The sequence below is a fragment of the Papaver somniferum genome, unplaced genomic scaffold (genome assembly GCF_003573695.1).
Source record: "Papaver somniferum cultivar HN1 unplaced genomic scaffold, ASM357369v1 unplaced-scaffold_118, whole genome shotgun sequence".
Classification (NCBI taxonomy): domain Eukaryota; kingdom Viridiplantae; phylum Streptophyta; class Magnoliopsida; order Ranunculales; family Papaveraceae; genus Papaver; species Papaver somniferum.
This window is the reverse complement of record NW_020620825.1, coordinates 9,910,725-9,930,579: the sequence shown is the minus strand read 5'-3', so window position 1 is coordinate 9,930,579 and position 19,855 is coordinate 9,910,725.

Below are 19,855 nucleotides of genomic sequence, written 5' to 3'. Positions count from 1 at the left end.
CAAAACTGTCGTTTATGCCACAGTGTCAACGGCAGTTATCTTTTATCGTTCATTGCAACTGTTATTTTGTAACAATTATAAGCGTTACAAATCTCTGTTTTTCATATATTTTCATCCTTGTAAACACCTTTTGAGCAATGAATAAATATTTTGAGCGTGTTTCCAACATGATGAAAGGCTAAATTCTCGCGTAACCAAGGCAATGGATGAATCTATTTACACATGAATAATGGGTAACTATTTCATTTTCTCTAATGTTTAATTATAATTCACTCAATCACTGCTTTTGCAGAGTTTTTAAATGTTTACATAATTTTCTTAATTACTTGTGATTCAATTTGATAGATTATACTTTGTTTAATCAATTGATAGTCTATGCTTAGGGAATACAATCAATAGAAAATATGTTTGATTATTTGTGGATTAAGATATAAAGGATTTAAAGGCTAATTAGAGTTATGAAATATTTGATGTCATTCATTTATGTGTAATAGGGGATTCTAGTGTCTTGGTTATCTTTAATATCTTGAAATCAAATTTTGAGTTAAGTTTTCTTTATTTTTAGTAAATCTAGAATCTTTTGATTTCACAAGTCTCAACGAATCTATTACTACTACAACATCATTGAAAATCACATCACAATCTTCCATGGAAATCTCCAACAAAATAAATTTATCAAAGCTCTTCGCAAGGGGATTGAAGGCATGTAAGTTTATTAGATCTCGAAAAGGAATTGCAAACTCTTGCAATTATAAGAGAAAGAAAGAACGTGTGTTTATAAGTCATATGTAAAGACCCGCAAGCTCGTCAACGTTATTAGACCGGTCAGGAGCCGATCTAGAGATGATCAAGACACGATTAGCCGTTAATAACTCGATTAGTTAAGACGAATGTTAATTAATATGAATTAATCTAACAAAATTTAGATATGAAATTAGTACTGTTATATAGAACTCCAAAAGTTACGCGGAATGGACTACTCGAACGTGTCGTTCGGATATTGGACGAAGAAGATATCATTGGTTTAGTATGAAGGGTAAAATCGTCGTTTCGTGGAAAAGCGCTATCGATGCAACACAGACACGTTGTGCCTGCCCTTATCAAAGCAAGTGCATGTCCTAGTGTTTACTTTCGGCCTTATATTCACCAAATCAAATAGAGAGAGTCATTTTCTCTTCTCTCTTCTTCTTCCTTCTTTCTTCTTCTGCTATTCTTTTCTCATGTTCTTCTTCCTCTTCGGGTGATGAGAGTTGGTATGAGATAGAGAGATAATTGATGAGTTAGAGCAGATGAGCTAAAATATGTTGCTGGTGTTGATGAAGATATGAGAATGGTGTTGTTTCTTGGTTAATCAGAAATTAGAATTTCGAGTTGAGAATGAATTCGAGTTCTCGGGTGAATTCGTGGGTTATTTGGGATGCTGTTAGTTGAGGAATAATAGGATTGTAACTGAATTGAAGTTCTGAAGTAGTTTTGATGATTGAACCAAGAGTTAGGGTTTCTGGAAGAATCAAAAGATTAGGGCTTGTTATAAGATAATTTAGAAGTTCGATTAGAGAGATGAATAAGATGAGATGAGAGATGGGTTTTACCTGAATTGGAGATTGAGGTTGAAGATTAGCTTGAAACTGGAAGTTAGGGTTTGGATCTCTTTTATGGAAGATTTGGGATTTGAATTGGGATTAATTGAGAACCGATGGTGATGATGGGTGCGTTTTGATGTTGAATTAACTGAATTGCGGGGTTGTAGTTGTTCTTGAGATGAATTTCAAAATCAAGACAAGTTAAGATGAAGAATATGATTTCAGTTGCTTGTGAAGAATATTTTGAGGTAATTGTTTTTCCTGAATTCTTTTAGTAAAGTCTGTAATCTCTTTTGATTGTGTAATTGTGTTTGTCTTTGAGACTGAAGTTGAGTTGAGTATTTTGTGGAGCTGTGGTTGGATATTAGGATTGTGTTAGATTGCAGGGAGGTAGGTTGAATGTTGATGGTGGTGGTAGTGGTTAAATGATGTTAATGATGTTTTGTGATGGAGATATCGGTTAAGGTGGCGGTATGGAGGTGTATGTACTGGTGGTGGGATAAGTAAATTGAATGGCAGGTGGTGTTGCAAATGGTGTACAGGGGATGTATGGGTTGAGTTGGTAAAGGTGAAATTGATATTTAGAAGCTAAACTTTACAGGAAATAATGGTGGAACGATAATTAGTAGTGCCGCTACAGAACAAGAGTCTTATGAAGGAGCATATACGTTGTCGAGGGAATTGAAGGTGTTGCAGAATGTGTACGGTGATGGTGTTGTTGCGTATTGTTTGTTTGAATTGGGCTGAGGTGCAGGGTTTTGACCTCTGTGTGTGTATGTGAATCTGAGGGTATGAAAAGAAGATGAGATGAGTATTTTCTTGTTGGTGTTAATGAATATGAGTGTCTGGTGATGGCATAAATGTTGTGTATGGAACAAGAGTTGCAGGCAAGGAAGGGTGGATAATAGTAGTTGTAGAATTATAGTTAGTCTTGCTGTGAAAAGCTTAAAGCTACAATTGCATGTAACTAGAGTTTATGTAATTGGAATTTGAAGTTATTTAAATGAATGATTTAATGCAATGAAATAGATTGAAATTGAACTGATGTTAGAATTGTAGTTGGGTTAGAACCTTTGGTTTGTCTGACTGAACTTATTCAGTCTGACTCGTTTTGTTTAGCTGACTTGGTTAATCTGACTGAGACTCGGTACTCGGTGAACCTTGACTGAGTTGTCTTTTTTTACTGAGTTGACCATTTGACCTGGACATTGACCTTTGACTGAACCTTGACGGTTAGAGACCCGTTGACCGTTAAGTTTGTCCGTTGATTGACTGGACCTTAGTCTAATGGGATTGTTTAGTGAACTTGGGCTTAGGGCCAATTTCTTTAATTAGATATTTTGGATCTCTTGTGGTCTGAATTAGCCTTTAGCTACTTGTACAGAATTGTAAATGTTCACAAGACTTATCTAATGGACTAGAGAAACAACCTAATTGAATTATTAAACCTTTAGATATGCAAGAGATGGATAATGAAGATGTATAGAATCATAAATGGCCTAGAACCATTAGATTAAACTATATGATTCTTGCATGAGCTTTGTGTGAGCCTTTTTGGCTAAACTCTTAGAGTTCTTGTGTGATTAACATTTAGTTTATATTAACAACGATCGATCCAAAGAATGAACCAGTGGATCACGGATCTCGAGGTAGGCGTGGCTTGTCATCAAAAGAGGTGGGAATCTATATTTAACTCTTTTGTGATTATTGTTGTTTTCTTTTACAAAGGTTTATGTTTAACAAATTCATGCAATTCTGATTGTGTATTCCTTTCATTGTTTAGTTTTAAATTCCGAAAGTACTGTTATCTCTTTTAATCTTTCCGTTGTATGGAAAGGAATTGTAATGCTTTGTTTGTCTTTATGAATTGTTTGGGAAATAAGAATTTCTATTTGTATGTTTGGAAATGAGAATTTCCATCTGTGGTATATATGATACTGCTCTTTCTTTTATACCTACATGAATTCAGCTTTTATGCACATGGCTAGGGCGATACACCGGAATATTATTATTGAATGTAGTTGGCACAAATATTATGCATTGTTTGATGAAGGAGTTAGTTCCATATACATGATTGTTTATTTCTGTGAATTGGTTGTCTCATGATGTTTAGGAAAAACATGGAATGTTTTCTAGATCATTCCTGTGATTACTTGAAAGTTAAATGTTATTCTTACTGCGCACCCCTTTAAGGGATGATGTGCTCACCCATTCCCAATTTCAGTTTTAGAGACAGATCAGAGTTGCGCAGCGAAAGCTTCAAGGGTTGAGTTCGTTAGTTGGTTAACTTCTGCCATGTTTATTAAGTTGCATATTATGTTTGTAAACCAAATGACAATTGTATATGTATCATTTGAGAGGAGTTCTTGTATATATATATATTTCTGAGCGGGGCTAGTTTTTGGGTTAAGTTTTGTAGCAGATTTCTTAATTGAATGTTTAAGTAAATGATTTAGATTCTTAGTGCCTCTTTATATAGTTAATCTCTTGTTTAGTCATCTGCTAGCTTAGGGGGGCGGTACATCATCCCAAGGATGTCTTTGTTACCTGTGGTGAGAATATTTATCATCCAAACACACACTGATTGTATTGAAAAAGTGCATCCTCACTTGTTGCCCAAAATTGTGATTGTGAGGAAGCATAAATCCGGGCAGGATGTACATATCCTTTCTTTAAGTAAAAAATATTCTTAATTGATATTTCTTACTTTTGGGAAAAATACATTCGGTTTCCATAAACCAAATTATCCCTTGTTTTTTCTCCTGTTGTATATATATTTTTCTTGTCCAAAAGAAGACTATATTGCTTCAACGGAAAACCCAGCAAAAGAAGGATAATCTCTTGATCACTCTGTGCATCAGTTATGACTGAAACTCATGATATCTCTCTTCATGATATTTCTCAAGATTCTTTAAGAAAACAAATTCTTACTGTTAAATGTTGCATCAGATATCATGAGCTGATGATAAAGGATTCAAAAGAAGTACTATCTAATCTTCACTCTCAACTGCTTGAGATTAACAAGCTGTCTACTGAAAAAGGAAGTGCTCAAAAGAATTTGAATCCAGTGTTTGAAAGTAATCTTCACAAGAATTGAGAAAGAAAAATAGACATCAGTTTTTGATTTCTTTCAATAATTGTATAAGGTCTATTATGAATAAAACTATCTTATTTATAAATAAAATTATTAGTTTATGATTTCTCTTGTGATAGTTTTCGATTACATAGCATGTGCTTGAATGCTTTATTTTATTGCTATGTATGTTTATGGTATGTTTGATTTCGGTTTTCATGACCTTAACATTCGATCTCATATTGTTTGAACCCTTATGGTTTGGGTGACTTTTTGGTTTAGCAGGATTAAGTTGTAGCCCATGTTGGTATGCTTTATCAAAGGATCACAAGGGGTTCCGACTGAAACTAATATGTGAAAAGGTCACAATATGTTGAATCATTTGGTTTATCATAAAATCATATGTGTTTCGAGGTTTCAACTTTTGCATCGCATTAGTTAAAACCGGTTTTCAACCTTTCTTTGGTAAAGGTTGGTCCTCGTTGTTCTTTTGTTTTGCGAGAGGATGACAACACAACGGGGGAGAGTTCTATGTGAACTTGCGCTTAATGATATATCTTTCTAGGGAGAAGAGGATGCAGAACTTGAGGTAACGAATTTGTTAGCTAATCGTTTTCCTGTTTAAGAAAAGCCTGATTTTATTTCATATATGTATTGCTTTTGCTTAACAAAATTTCGGTACAATTGATGTTTATTCCACTATTTGTGTATGGATGTGTGTGTGATTCAATTGTTTCCGGTTAAGTTGTTATCTTGATTTATTGTTTGGTATCAATTGTTTAGGCTTACAAAATTTCGGTGCAATTGCGGTACTATAATGTCTATGTTTGTTTCAATTGCTTCCGGTTGAGGTAAATAATTATGCAAGTTGATTTATTTGGTTTGTATGAATTGTTTATGGTTTAGAAAAGAGTTTTCTGGATGAATTGTTTAGTCCAATTCGATTCCGGATAAGAGAAACTAAGTTAATTTTGATCTTAGTTAGACTTATCAAAGTGGAGGTTTCGGTTATTCAAGTCTAATTGAATGCCTTAACAAGAAATTCTAGTTAACTAACCTAGTATTTGTCTTGTTTAAAAGTGAAAGGTCTAAGTTATTATTTGATAATTAGAACCTGATGAGAAAAATAGAGTTAATTCTAATCTTTATTTTGGTCTTATCGAATAAGCGATTGTATTTGTACAATCGGTTTTAGCAAAGGAACTAAAGTGCTTAGTCGATTTTTGGTTTGCTAAACTATTAGGGAAAATTGCTCGGGAAATTGTTTCCTTGGTAACATATCAAAACAAATTACTTTGTAGTTTCATTTTTGATATTGGTTATCAAAAATGGTGTGTGGAACCCTCGTGATTAACTCTTATAGGTTTTGCAAGTCTATCGAGATTTGTAAGATCCTTTCGGTTTGTCCTTTATTTACTTGTACCTTTGTCATTTTGTGAAAAAAAGGGGGATAAATATATGGAGTAAACAAGTGATTTGGTATCACTAAAGAAAGGATAATGGTGCTTAAACGTTATATCTAACGAAAGAGTAAAGCATATACTAAGGGGGATTAGCATATCATATTGATACTTGTAGTTACATGAACCACAAAAGGAATAACAAAGACGTGCGGATTGAAAATCTACCTATCTTACCTTTGGGGGGGGGGGGGGGGGGGTATTATCTTTGTTACTATAATTTCAACAATGGAATTTTATGGATTGAATGTATACAGGTTATTGTGTTGTTGAAACTCGGAGTCAAGCGTATGTGTAATGAATTCTTGTAATTTGTTTATCCATATGATGTAAGAGTTTTGTCACTAAAATTGACAAAGGGGGAGATTGTTAGAGAATAGCTCGGTTGAACCCACCAAGCGTTGGTATGTCAAGTTTGGTTGTCATATTTTAGTGAATCAAAACTCATTTAAGAAGTCGCTTGATTATTTACTAGAGTCAACTTTGTATAGGTTAACTAGAAAGTTACTAGGGGTATGAGACTTACAAGTATAACGTGAAGACTTGAAGAATGTGAAGAAGTAAAGAGCTATAGCGATGACATCATCCTCCCACTTGAGGTTAGTAATATTTGACTTGAATTATTTCATTCCTAACGTATCTTTCAAGTCGTGCATATTGAAAACATAACTGCGAAGCTGTGAATGATTATACTCTAGTTAGACATAGTATTAAGGAATTGCAATATGAAGTATAACATCTATCTTTTGAACTTCGTATATAAGACATCGACATAATCGTACGAATGCTATTTTAATTATGTGTACGGGTATGGGTGAAGATTTCGTCCTTGGAAACAATGTTTTACTTTCGTTTAAAGGAAGCACAGTTCATAAACTTGTTTTATGAATCGAAAGGGAAATCGCTAGGATTATTGGTATTGTTATTCATTGCAAATCTTTGGATTACCAATATCTGTGTTTAGTATAACCGCTCATAACTTGTTTATGTATCTTGGTAACACTATTCATAAGGCCTGACTTTTGTATTAGTATGACTTTTATTAGTGAAACCGATCCTAGAACTTGGTTGGGACTAATCACAAGATGTGTAATCGATCCTTGCAGTAGGTTAACAAGTTTTAGTAATTGGTGTGACCGATCCTATAACTTGTGCAACCGAATATAAGTTTATACCATATATATGTGGTAACCGATCCTAGTACCTAGTCAACCAACTTTTGGTAACTAGTGTGACCGATCCTAGTACCCATATGGAGGTAGAAACGAAACTTGTTCTGGTAGAACCGTGAAACCCATTAATGGTGATTTGATAGGATAATCAATCACATAGTTCTTAGAAGTCATATGAACCAATTTTAAACTTGTTTGGAAGTGTGGCAAATCGATTGCAAGATTGTAAATATGAAAAAGGATTTACAAAATAAAGATGTCGACATACTTTGAACATGTGCAGTAACTCTTATCTTTTATTGTTCAAAGATATTCCTTAATAGCTAAAGGAAAGAATCCCGGATCAAAATAAATTGAGAATCTTTTAATTAAGGTTTTTAGTTTTTATATGCTTTTAATTTCCAGCAATTAAAATGCATATCTTTAGAAAATAAAAATTAGTAATGTGCATTTACTAGTTTGAGATTTTCTACTGAGATTTCGGTCAATATTTGGACAGAGCATTTCCAGGAATTGTGAAAACCGAATTTGGAAATGTATTGCAAAACTTTGAAAATAATCGGTTTTGGAAATTCCTTGGTGTCCAAACTTCCTTGGTCTATAAATATTGAAGTTTGCATTTCGAGAAAACTAATCCTCAGAGGCATCAAAACTACCTAGTTGTGTTGTTACTGGTGGAGCCGTCAATTCGGAAAGGAAAGTACCCTAATTAGGCGAAATCTCTTACGATCGCTCGTTTTAAAGACTTCTTTGGGATTGGGAAGCTCTACGAGTACCGTTGGTGGGAAACTAGATAATTGCAGTTTATTATTAGTTTTCGATTGATTTGATTTACTGACGGTGGTTGAACTTTGATTGCACCTAGTTTGTTTATGCTTGAGAATCTTCTCTTCTGATATAAGATTCACTCAAACTAGAACGAAGTTTCGACGGGGATCTTCAGATTGTTTGTAGATCTAAATACGTATTGTGATAATCCACTGTTAACAGATTCCGTTCTGTATGTGATTGATCACAAGAGATTCAAGTTGATTGTGTGCAGGTGTTTATTGAAGATCTAAGAAGATTTGAAGAGGAAGAAGATTTCTGATTTGGGTTCATAATCTTTGGTGTGCACAAAACTTGATCGGCTGGGGATCCAACTATAACAGGTTTATCTTTGTGATAACCTTGATTGATTAGTTGAGTAGATCAGCATCAGTATACTGTCTTTGTGACTAAGAAGAATTGATTGCAAAATATTGACAATTACTTCGGTGTGTTGTTGGATAGATCTAAGAACCTGAAAAAGGAGTTTATTGGGATAAACGGAAGATCCTTTTGTCAAACTCATATCGCTTGTTTGAAAATAGTTGTTACTGAACATATTTGTTGTTCCTTTATTGTTTGGAATACGAACCAAAAGAATTTTTCTAAGTGCGTGACTTATTGCAAGTTGGAGGCGCATGGATACAGACGGAACTAGGTAAACTATAGGTTTACTTGCTTGGTCTCAACTATACGAAGTTGGTTTAGATTTTGTATAGCGGCTTAATCTTGAGAGTATTCAATTCTGAACAAGGTCCCGGGGTTTTTCTACATTTGCGGTTTCCTCGTAACAAAATCTTGTTGTATCTTTTACTTTTCTATTTCCGCAATTATAATTGTTTTTATTATAATTAGAAGTAAAATACACAAACGTTAATTCATATTTACTTGATAGAAATCTTATTGTGTTTGGTTAAGTCCGAACCTATTATCAAGTAAACATACTTCGTTGTTGCATTGTCTCGATCTTATATACATAGTCAATCACACAAGTTATCTTGTTGTCGTATTGTCTCGATCTCGTATCCATAGACGATCACACGAAACATGAACCGATTAGTTGTATTGTCTCGACTCCGTCCATTGACAATCACTTTCAGAGAAAGGACTTATAGGTGGAAAAGTTTTAGATTGAGGTATATTTGGGTACCCTCGTATTTTTAGAATCACACACATACATCCATACACAAATAATTGAAAAAAGTCAATTGTATCGAAATTTTGTTAAGCAAAAGCAATAAATATATGCAATAAAATCAGGATTTTCTTAAACAGGAAAACGATTAACTAACAAATTAGTTACCTCAAATTTTGCATCCTCTTCTCCTTTTCTTTGCATCTTTCTGGGGAGGGATATTACTGTGTTGTCATCCTCTTGCAAGACAAAAAAAATAACAAAAAAAACCAACCTTTATCAGAGAAAAGTTGAAAACCGGTTTTAACTAATGCAATGTAAAAGTTGAAACCCCGAAACACATATGATTTTATGCTAAACCAAAAACGATTCAACATATTGTGACTTTTTCACATATTAGTTTCAATCGGAACCCCTTATGATCCTTTGATAAAGCCTACCAACATGGGCTAGAACTTAATCCTGTTAAACCAAAAAGTCACCTAAACCATAAGGGTTCACACCATATGAGATCGAATATTAAGGTTATGAAAACCGAAATCAAACATCCCATAACATACATAGCAATAAAATAAAGCATTCAAGCACAAGTATGTAATAGAAAACTATCACAAGAAAAATTATAAAATTATAATTTTATTCATAAATAATATTTGGTTTATTCAACATAGACCTTATACAATTGTTGAAAGAAATCAAAAACGATGTCTATTTTCCTGGGATTAAGTATTACAGCAAATAACTTAATCTCTAGTGGTGCTCTTATTGTTTACTGAAGACATCAGAAATTAGGTTCTTCTGTCTTCTCTTTTTTTTAGAAGATTGAATCTTCTCTTCGAGAGGCTCACCTCAACGATCAACTTCAAAAGAGTTGATTCAATCCATTTTTCATTCTTTACAGAAGCTTCCAATTGTTCTTGAGCAATTTCAAAGTCCCTCATTAAATAGAACATGAGATCACGTGATATGTGATTCTTCTTGTGTCCCCTTGAGAAATAGCACTTAATCTCAACGGGAGGAAAGGTTTCAAGCTTTTGTCATTTTTGACCAATATCAATAATATTTTTATCCATCTTGAACCTCAACAAAGACTTGAGAAAGGAATCGGTTCTTAAGATGGTATTTATAAATATCAAATAGAACTTGGTTTCCAAGTTTTACTCATACCTAATCAAGGTATTTTTATTTGATAAATATATACTTACAAAAATATCATAGAGAGATTTTCCAAATCAATGCAATTAAGAGGATTTGACATTATCCTTCCCAATTTTGTCATGAATTCTCTAACATCGAAAGTATGTTTCTAAAAATAGAAGAAGTATTCCAAATCTACAAAAATTATTTAGATATTCATGATACTAGTAGATTGTATAGTATTTTACCTCCTTCATGTTCTTATGCTCTTTTTAAGAACTTCTCATTTATTTGAATCGAGCACATCTAGGGAAATTCTGATCACCAACATCAGTTGTTGGAGTGAGCTTGTGATAGCTCAAATTTTGTGGAACATGATCCATCATGATATTTTCGAATATCTTCCCTTTTGGGATTATTCCAAGAATAAACTTCTTTTAATATGTCACAGCTGAAGTGATCTGATTTAACAGAATGATCAGTTTGATGAACAACATCATAAACGTGAAATGATTTCTTTTGAGTCGTGAAATAATCAGAACTCTTATATCGACCCAGGAATTTCTTGGAATATGACAACATCATTCGATGAGATTGTTTCTTGGATTATGTTTTAGACAGTTGATCAATAACAAAACAGCATGGTCTGAAATCATTAGTTTTTGTGCACTTGTGCTGATTTTTTCCTCTGTCTAAGAGATAGTCATTGTCATAATGTATGACAAATGGTCTTGACCGGATATTAGTCATGGGATTACCTCTTGAGACACATTTATTTTGATTCTTATAAGTGATTATACTATTAGAATCACGGTGTTGTATATTAGTTAAGAGATTCTGGAGATTAGAATCACATATCCTTGTTTAAACTAATATATCATTTTTGTTTTGAACAAAGTCATGTTCCTTAGATTCAGCTTCTTCATGAATCCTAGTTTACAGAGATTCTTTGATAAGCTTCTGGACAGAAGAATAATATAAATTATCTTTTAGATTGTATTTTTCAGCAAGTTTTATGAAAAATTTAATCTCATCATTGTCATGTGAATCTAACTTGTCTGTCACAAGTATTTGGTTTCTTATTAACACATCATGGTTAATATTTCCTGAGTTGTGTTCAACTAGTGAACTAACAATATAGAGTTGTTTATCATTTTTTGAAACCAAACTGCCTTTCTGAAGTATATCATCTTCTTGCTCTACGTTAACTGAATCAGACATGGATTCAATTTCTTATAGGTTGGATCACACCAAACACAGATAATTAGATCTTTTCATATTTGCCTGCTCTGATACCAATTGAAAAGACGAGGATAGCCAAATATACCTCAATCTAAAACTTTTCCACCTATAAGTCCTTTCTCCGAAAGTGATTGTCTATGGACTGAGTCGAGACAATACAACTAAGCGGTTCACACTTCGTGTGATCGTCTATGGATACGAGATCGAGAAAATACGACAACAAGATAACTTGTGTGATTGACTATGGATACAAGATCGAGACAATACAACAACAAAGTATGATTACTTGATAATAGGTTCAGACTTAACCAAACACAATAGGATTGCTATCAAGTAAATAGGAATTAACGTTTGTGTATTTTACTTCTAATTATAATAAAACAATTATAATTGTGAAAATAGAAAAGTAAAAGACACAACAAGATTTTGTTAACGAGGAAACCGCAAATGCAGAAAAACCCCGGGACCTTGTCCAGAATTGAATACTCTCAGAATTAAGCCGCTATACAAAATATAAACTAACTTCGTATAATTGAGACCAATAAACTAAACCTATAGTTCACCTAGTTCCCTCAGTATCCCTGCGCCTCCAACTTGTAATAAGTCATGCACTTGGAACACTTCCTTTGGTTCGTATTCCAAACATTAAAGGAACAACAAATCTGTTCGGCAACAACTCTTTTCAAACAAGTGATATGAGTTTGACAAAAGGTTCTTCCATTTATCCCAATAAACTCCTTTGTCAGGTTCTTAGATCTATCTCTTAACAACTACCAAAGTAATTGTCTAGACTATGCAATCAATACTTTGAATCACAAAGAAATGTATTGATGCCGATCTACTCAACAAATCAATCAAGGTTATCACAAAGATAAACCGATTATAGTTGGATCCCCAGTCGATCAAGTTTTGTGCACACCAAAGATTATGAACTCAAATAAGAAATCTTCTTTGTCTTCAAATATTCTTAGATCTTAAATAAACACCTTCACACAAACAACTTGAATCTCTTGTGATCAATTACACACAGAACGGAGTCTGTTAATAATGGATTATCACAAGACGTTGTTAGATCTACAAACAGTTCTAAAGATTCCCGTCGATTTTTCGATCTAGTTTGAGTGAATCTTATATCAGAAAAGAAGATTCTCAAGCATAAGCAAACTAGGTGCAATGAAAGTTCAACAACCGTTAGTCAATCAAATCAATCGAAAACTAATAATAAACTGGAATTATCTAGTTTCCCACCAATGGTACTCGTAGAGCTTCCCAATCCCAAAGAAGTCTTTAAAACGAGCGGTCGTAAGAGATTTCGCCTAATTAGGGTACTTCCCTCTCCTAATAGACGGATCCACCAGTAATAACACAACTAGGTAGTTTTGCTGGCTCTAAGGATTAGTTTGCTCGAAATACAAACTTCAATATTTATAAACCAAGGAAATTTGGACACCAAGGAATTTCCAAAACCGAATATTCTCAAAGATATGCAATAAAGGCAAATACGGTTTTCATAATTCCGGGAAATGCTCTGTCCAAATATTGACCGAAATCTCAGTAGAAAATCTTCGATTAGTAAATGCACATTACCAATTTTTTCTAAAGATATGCATTTAATTACTGGAAGTTTAAAGCATATAAAAATTAAAAACCTTAATTAAAAGATTCTCAATTTATTTCGATTCGAGATTCTCTTTTAGTTATTAAGGAATATCTTTGAACAATAAAAGATACGGTTACTGCACATGTTCAAAGTATGTCGACATCTTTACTTTGTAAATCCTTTTTCATTACAATCATGGAACCGATTTTCCACACTTCCAAACGAGTTTAGAATTGGTTCATCTGACTTCCAAGAACTATGTAATTGATTATCCTATCAAATCACCATTAATGGGTTTCACGGTTCTACCAAAACACAAAGATTCGGTTCTACCTCCATGTGGGTACTAGGATCGATCACACTAGCTTTCCAAAAAATGGTTGACTAAGTACTAGGATCGGTTACCACATATTTATGGTATTTTACTTGTGATCGGTTGCACAAGTCATAGGACCAGTCACCAATTACTAAAACTTGTTGCACTTCTTACAAGGATCGATTCCACATACTTGTGATCGGTTACACCTCTTACTAGGATCAGTTCCCCAATGTCTAGAGTTGGTCATACCAATTACAACATATCGATCATACCATCTCAAGTGATTACTTAAGATCGGTTTCACTAATAAAAGTCATACCAATACAAAAGTCAGGCATTGTGAATAGTTTTACCAAGATACATAAACAAGTTATGAGCGGTTATGCTAAACACACATATTGGTAATCCAAAGATTTGCAATGAATAACGATACCAATAAGCCTAGCGATTTCCCTTTCGATTCACAAAACAAGTTTATAAATTGTACTTACTTTAAACAAATGTAAAACAGTGTTTCCTAGGACTAAATCTTCACACATTCCCATACATAATCACAATAGCACTCATACGATTATTTCGATGTCTTATATACGAAGTTCAAAAGATAGACGTTATACTTCGTATTGTAATTCCTTAATACTATGTCTAACTAGAGTATAATCATTCACAGCTTTGCAGTTATGTTTTCAATATACACGACTTGAAAGATACGTTATTTATATGGTGGGCAAAACAAAAATCAAAATTAGTTTGGGAGCACATGGCCTGCTCCATCCCGGAATTTTGCGCACCATATTAAGCTACTACTTCATTTCTGGAAAGAGATCTTTCTATGTCACTAATATTCTTATTAATTGGACTAACAAGCACAAGAGCTATCACTTTGTTCCCATCAAAAATTAGAGAACACATAAAGTTAATCGCTTCTCATATCAACTTTTTTACTGGATTCCATGACATTCAGTTTGAGACCTATCGCTTCCTAAAAGGGTTCGCCATTTTGTTTTTGGGAGTATTTCTTCATTTTTTTTCTTTTTTTTTTCAATAGGAGAAAAGTTTTTATTAATTAACAATATTAAGTTACATTTTCTTCTTTAATTAAGGATAATAACCACATATTTTTTTGTTTATTTTCTAACTAAACTAGAATCACAACCATCAACTTCTTCTCTCGGCGCAAAACTACATTTTCATTTTATAAAAATTTCTAATAAACTTACTCGATCCAAAATAACTGTGTTTGTTATTCATTTAATTGATGTTGCTTTCCCATGAATAGCTGCAACTACGTTCGTATTATCTCCCTTCAAGTGTATATGAGTTGTATTCTTATCCGTAGCCCATAAAATTTCTTCTACTACACCTAATCCCTTCGTTTGTTCTTTATATACAGTTGTTATTTGTACGCCTTTTGTTCCTTCACAAGTACCCGAAATAGTACGAATAATCAGATCGCTTCCAGCTGTTTAAGTATATTGTCATGAAAACTAGAATCAAAATTAATTAGGAGCACATGGCCTGCTCCATCCCGGACTTTTGTCCACCATATGTTGTGATTGTTAAGATTCTATTTCACTCCTCGAAAGAGATCTTTCTCTGTTACTAATATACTTATTAATTGGACTAACAAGCATATGAGCTATCACTTTGTTGGCGTAAAAAATTAGAGAACATCTAAACTTCCACAAATGTCAGAGACCAACACTTACAAATTTAATGATTCTTTCCCTTTCGACTGAAGAGCGAATATGATTGATAAGTCAATCTATCGGTCAGTTTTAAATACCAAAAGGTTGTAGTTTAGCTAAAATGTTAGGGTCCAAAAAAGACCATTCACTTCTAGAAAAATCACATTCGGACATGCTGCATGGTTTCCACATGATGAGTACAATAAATGAAAATTGGTATCAAAATTATAATTGAATCTAGCAATATTTACAAGCACATGTAAGCAACCATGTATACGTTTCCACAAGAAGATCAACATTTTAAATGACATATCAAGTTTCTAGAAGCTATTCCAACTAGCCATTTACAGGAATTCTAATATGTTAAATACTCCTAGATCTGACAGAATCAAATAAATCTTTTGGTATATCCACTTTCCAAGTTCTATTATCCTTGTCTATTAGTTGATCTACAATGTTCATATTACTAGAGTACATTTTAGAGTTTGGAGGTGAAAAAGCGGGGGTCTAACAACAACACCCAATATTTCGCTTAGCAATCTGTATGGACTAATTCCGAAATACTTTCTAGAGAATCAACTAGACAGTCAGACTCAATCTAGGTAAAAGTATCTCAAGGAGTTAATATCTCTCTCTTGTTTTGATTTACTCGAGCTAATAGAAATCAGCGAGTCTTTAATCAAACACAAAGAATAACTTGGATGGTACCAAAGACCAATTTCCAAGAATCAATCAATGACAATCAACAACCAAAGTTTGGATTACTCTAGTTGATGATCTAACGCACAACATGTATTATTTCAATTATAAAGATAAAACAATATAATGTTGAAACTGAAATAACACAAACACCAGAAAATTTGTTAACGAGGAAACCGCAAATGCAGAAAAACCCCGGGACCTAGTCCAGATTGAACACACACTGTATTAAGCCGCTACAGACACTAGCCTACTCCAAGCTAATTTCGGACTGGACTGTAGTTGAACCCCAATCAGTCTCCCACTGACCCAAGGTACAGTTGTACTCTCTACGCCTCTGATCCCAGCAGGATACTGCGCACTTGATTCCCTTATCTGATCTCACCCACAACTAAGAGTTGTTACGACCCAAAATCGCAGGCTTTAACAATAAACAAATCTGTCTTACACAGACAAGTCTATCAAAGGATCAATATGTCTCCCACAGAAAAACCCTAAAGTTTTTGTTCCGGCTTTTGATAATAATCAAGGGAACATGAACCAATTGATAATCCGGTCTTATATTCTCGAAGAACAGCCTAGATAAATCAATCACCTCATAAAAATCTTAATCGTATGGTAGCGAAACAAGATGTTGCGGAATAACAAACAATGAGACGAAGATGTTTGTGACTACTTTTTATATCTTGCCTATCGGAGATATTAATATCAAACCAATCAATCTGATTGTACTCGTACGATAGAAGATGCAAGATCAGATCATACAACTACGATAAAAGTAGTATCGGTCTGGATTCACAATCCCAATGAAGTCTTTAAGATGTTAACCTGGTTTTAGAAGAAGAAAACCAAAGGTTAAAGGAGAAACGACTCTAGCACGCAAACTAGTATCACACGTAGGGTGTGGGGATTAGTTTCGCAGAGTTGCTAGATGTCCCCTTATATAGTCTTTCAAATTAGGGTTTCGCCTTGGTCATTAAGCAAACAATATCCCCTGTTAGATGAAACCTGATTTAGATTCAAGCTAATATTTCTCAACCGTTAGATCGAAATCTTAGCTTGTTATACACAAATGAAATGTACGCTTCTATGTTTGTTAACCGTACCCAAACGTGTACATTGTTGGTTCAACAATAGTTAACAAAAAGGTTAGCCATATGAGCATTTCATACCAACCATATACTTCTTCACCATAACTAGTTCAAATGACTCAAATGAACTAGTTAGAGAGTTCGATTGCAAGGAAATCTTATGTACCACACACGACACAATTGAAACGACGATGATTTGATTCACTTGAATCGGTTCATGAACTTTATAGCCACGGTTTGCAATTTGCATTCCTTAGTCTTTATAAGTTTAAAGTTCATAAATCATCTTCCGATATATAACCTTCTTAAGTTCGCACACTAGGTTTGCGGACTTAAGCAACAAGGCAGAGTTTACAAACTCCAGCAGAAAATCTCGGAAAAGACTTTCCGCCGGTTCGCGGACTGGTACTCACGTAACAAGTTTGTCAACTCCAGCAGAATTTCTCGGGACGAGAATTTCGGCAGTTCGCGGACTGAGTTCGCCGACTTGGCAACAATCCATTCTTCCGGTTTCTCTTGATCAACAAAGTTCGCAAACTTTGGTTCAAGGAATAGGACATATGCACATGTGTGTTTCCACAACAATACTTATGTCCATCATTGGTTATGTAATCTAAACTCTCGTTACAACCATTGAAACATTCTTGGAGGACGTTATATAGTCGTTACACCATTTCTCGTCAAAGCAATTTTCAAAGTGATTGAAACATATCATGACTTTCGTACTAGGTGAAGATAAACATGGTCGAAGTGAAACGCTTACCAACATATATTTCGAGATATAGATAGGCGAGGTATACTCGGCTCGGAATACAAAATATGTATAATCTAAGTCTATACATAGCATACGACTTTTTGTCTCAAGAAGTAGGAGATAGAGTAGATAGACTTTTGAGTGACAGATAAGTTCAAGCCTTCACATACCTTTTTTTCGAGAAGTTCCACCGGTTCCTTGAGTAGTTCTTCTTCTTGTATGATGAATCGCCATGAAGTCCTTGAGCTCAACTACACTTTCTATCCTAGTCCGAGACTTAGATATAATATACTAGAAACCAAGACTTAGAGTTTTGATCACTAACATTGACAAACATGCTTGAGATAGCAATGCATGCGAGTTCGACCGACCAATGCTCTAACAATCTCCCCCTTTGTCAATTTTAGTGACAAAACTATCAATACATATGGAATACAAAAAAGATAAAGAAACTTTAGTAGCTCCTATTCCACATGTCTAATCTTCAACATTCCTCGAAATCTTCGTCACTTCCAAGCACTTCAATGATCCCAAAGGTTGTAAGTTTAGCATCATAGTTGTTGAATATCCGTAGCTATAACAATGAGAAAGCATCGGTTTCGATCATTGTTATACAGTGTCATAGTATTATTACACAGTGTCAAAGTCCAATTGTATCACAACTTCAACAATAATACTATGGTGATATGTATTACTCCCCCTTAGTCAATACTCCATCTCACATGGAAACCACTCCCCCTTACACAATGATTCGAAAACCGTATGTATTTTTAGTGTGAACTACATATTAATTCTCCCCCTTTTTGTCAATAAAATTGGTAAAGGTACAAGAACGGGATCATAATGAAATTTCCGTAAGAGACATTTCATGACTACAAGAAAAAAATACATAACATCTAATTTAGATGCAATCATATAGCCGAAGCTAATAGCATTCATCAAGGAGTTTAAAAGACACAAGATAACCCCTTTAAAATTCCACAGTCGCATACCCCTCAAGATATGACCATTAAGCACAAGTTTAAAAGAACTCTCCCCCATTTGATGTCATTCCCAAGGGAACAACAAGAGCGACCTTAATTTCAAAAGAAAAGAAGGATTTTTATTGGAAAATAAAAACCATAAGAATGATTTTCTATATCCAAAATCTCAATCAAATTAATCACAAGTAAACCCATGATTAATTTCATTGGAATACGCCATCAAATTAAACACAAAAGTGATCAACTTAATTGATTATGCTCGACATAAGAGAACTTACGGAGTATACGACTAACATACCCATCAGAAAATGAATAGTATAGTCGTTCATATACTCAACATAAGAGGGATCTTACGGAGTATGAAAATACTCAACTAGATTAATTACAAGAGAACCCATAATTAATCTAATTGGAATACACAATCAAACTAATTACAAAAGTAATCAATTTAATTGTCATTTGTTTTGCTCGACATAAAAAGACTTATGGAGCAATAACTAAATAACCAAACAAGATGATTAATTTAGTTCAAGAATGCTCAACATAAAGTATCTTACGGAACAACCAACAAAGCTAATCAAAAATAATCAACTTGGTTGTATCGTGCTCAACATAAGACACATTAAGACCCTCACAGTATTACAGAAAATATGGATCAGTGAAGATCAATATTGTGGAATACACAAGGATTCATTCTATCTTCCATCACTATTTGCATAATGATTTTTAATTGGCATAATCCTTGAACACAAAAGATTTTAACCTATCTTCCATCAAAGAATTGAAAATATAGGCTTAACTTTTGTATATTTCAAAAGTCTATTCATCCTTAAATCAATACATGAATACCGATCATGAACGACTTTACTTTTGACAAAATATGGACAACATAGTTCACGGACGTAAACACCAATATCCTATAACAAATTGCAATATAACAAATCATAAAGATTAAATACTGCAAACCATCATCCTCCAAATATTTTTAGAATTTAATACTAATAAAACTAAAAAAAAAACAAGAAGATGAAAAAAATAATAGCTATGTGTAGTCGCAATCATTGTTATTCAAAGCACTAGTTATTCTTCCAACTAAACCAAAAGAAGACATA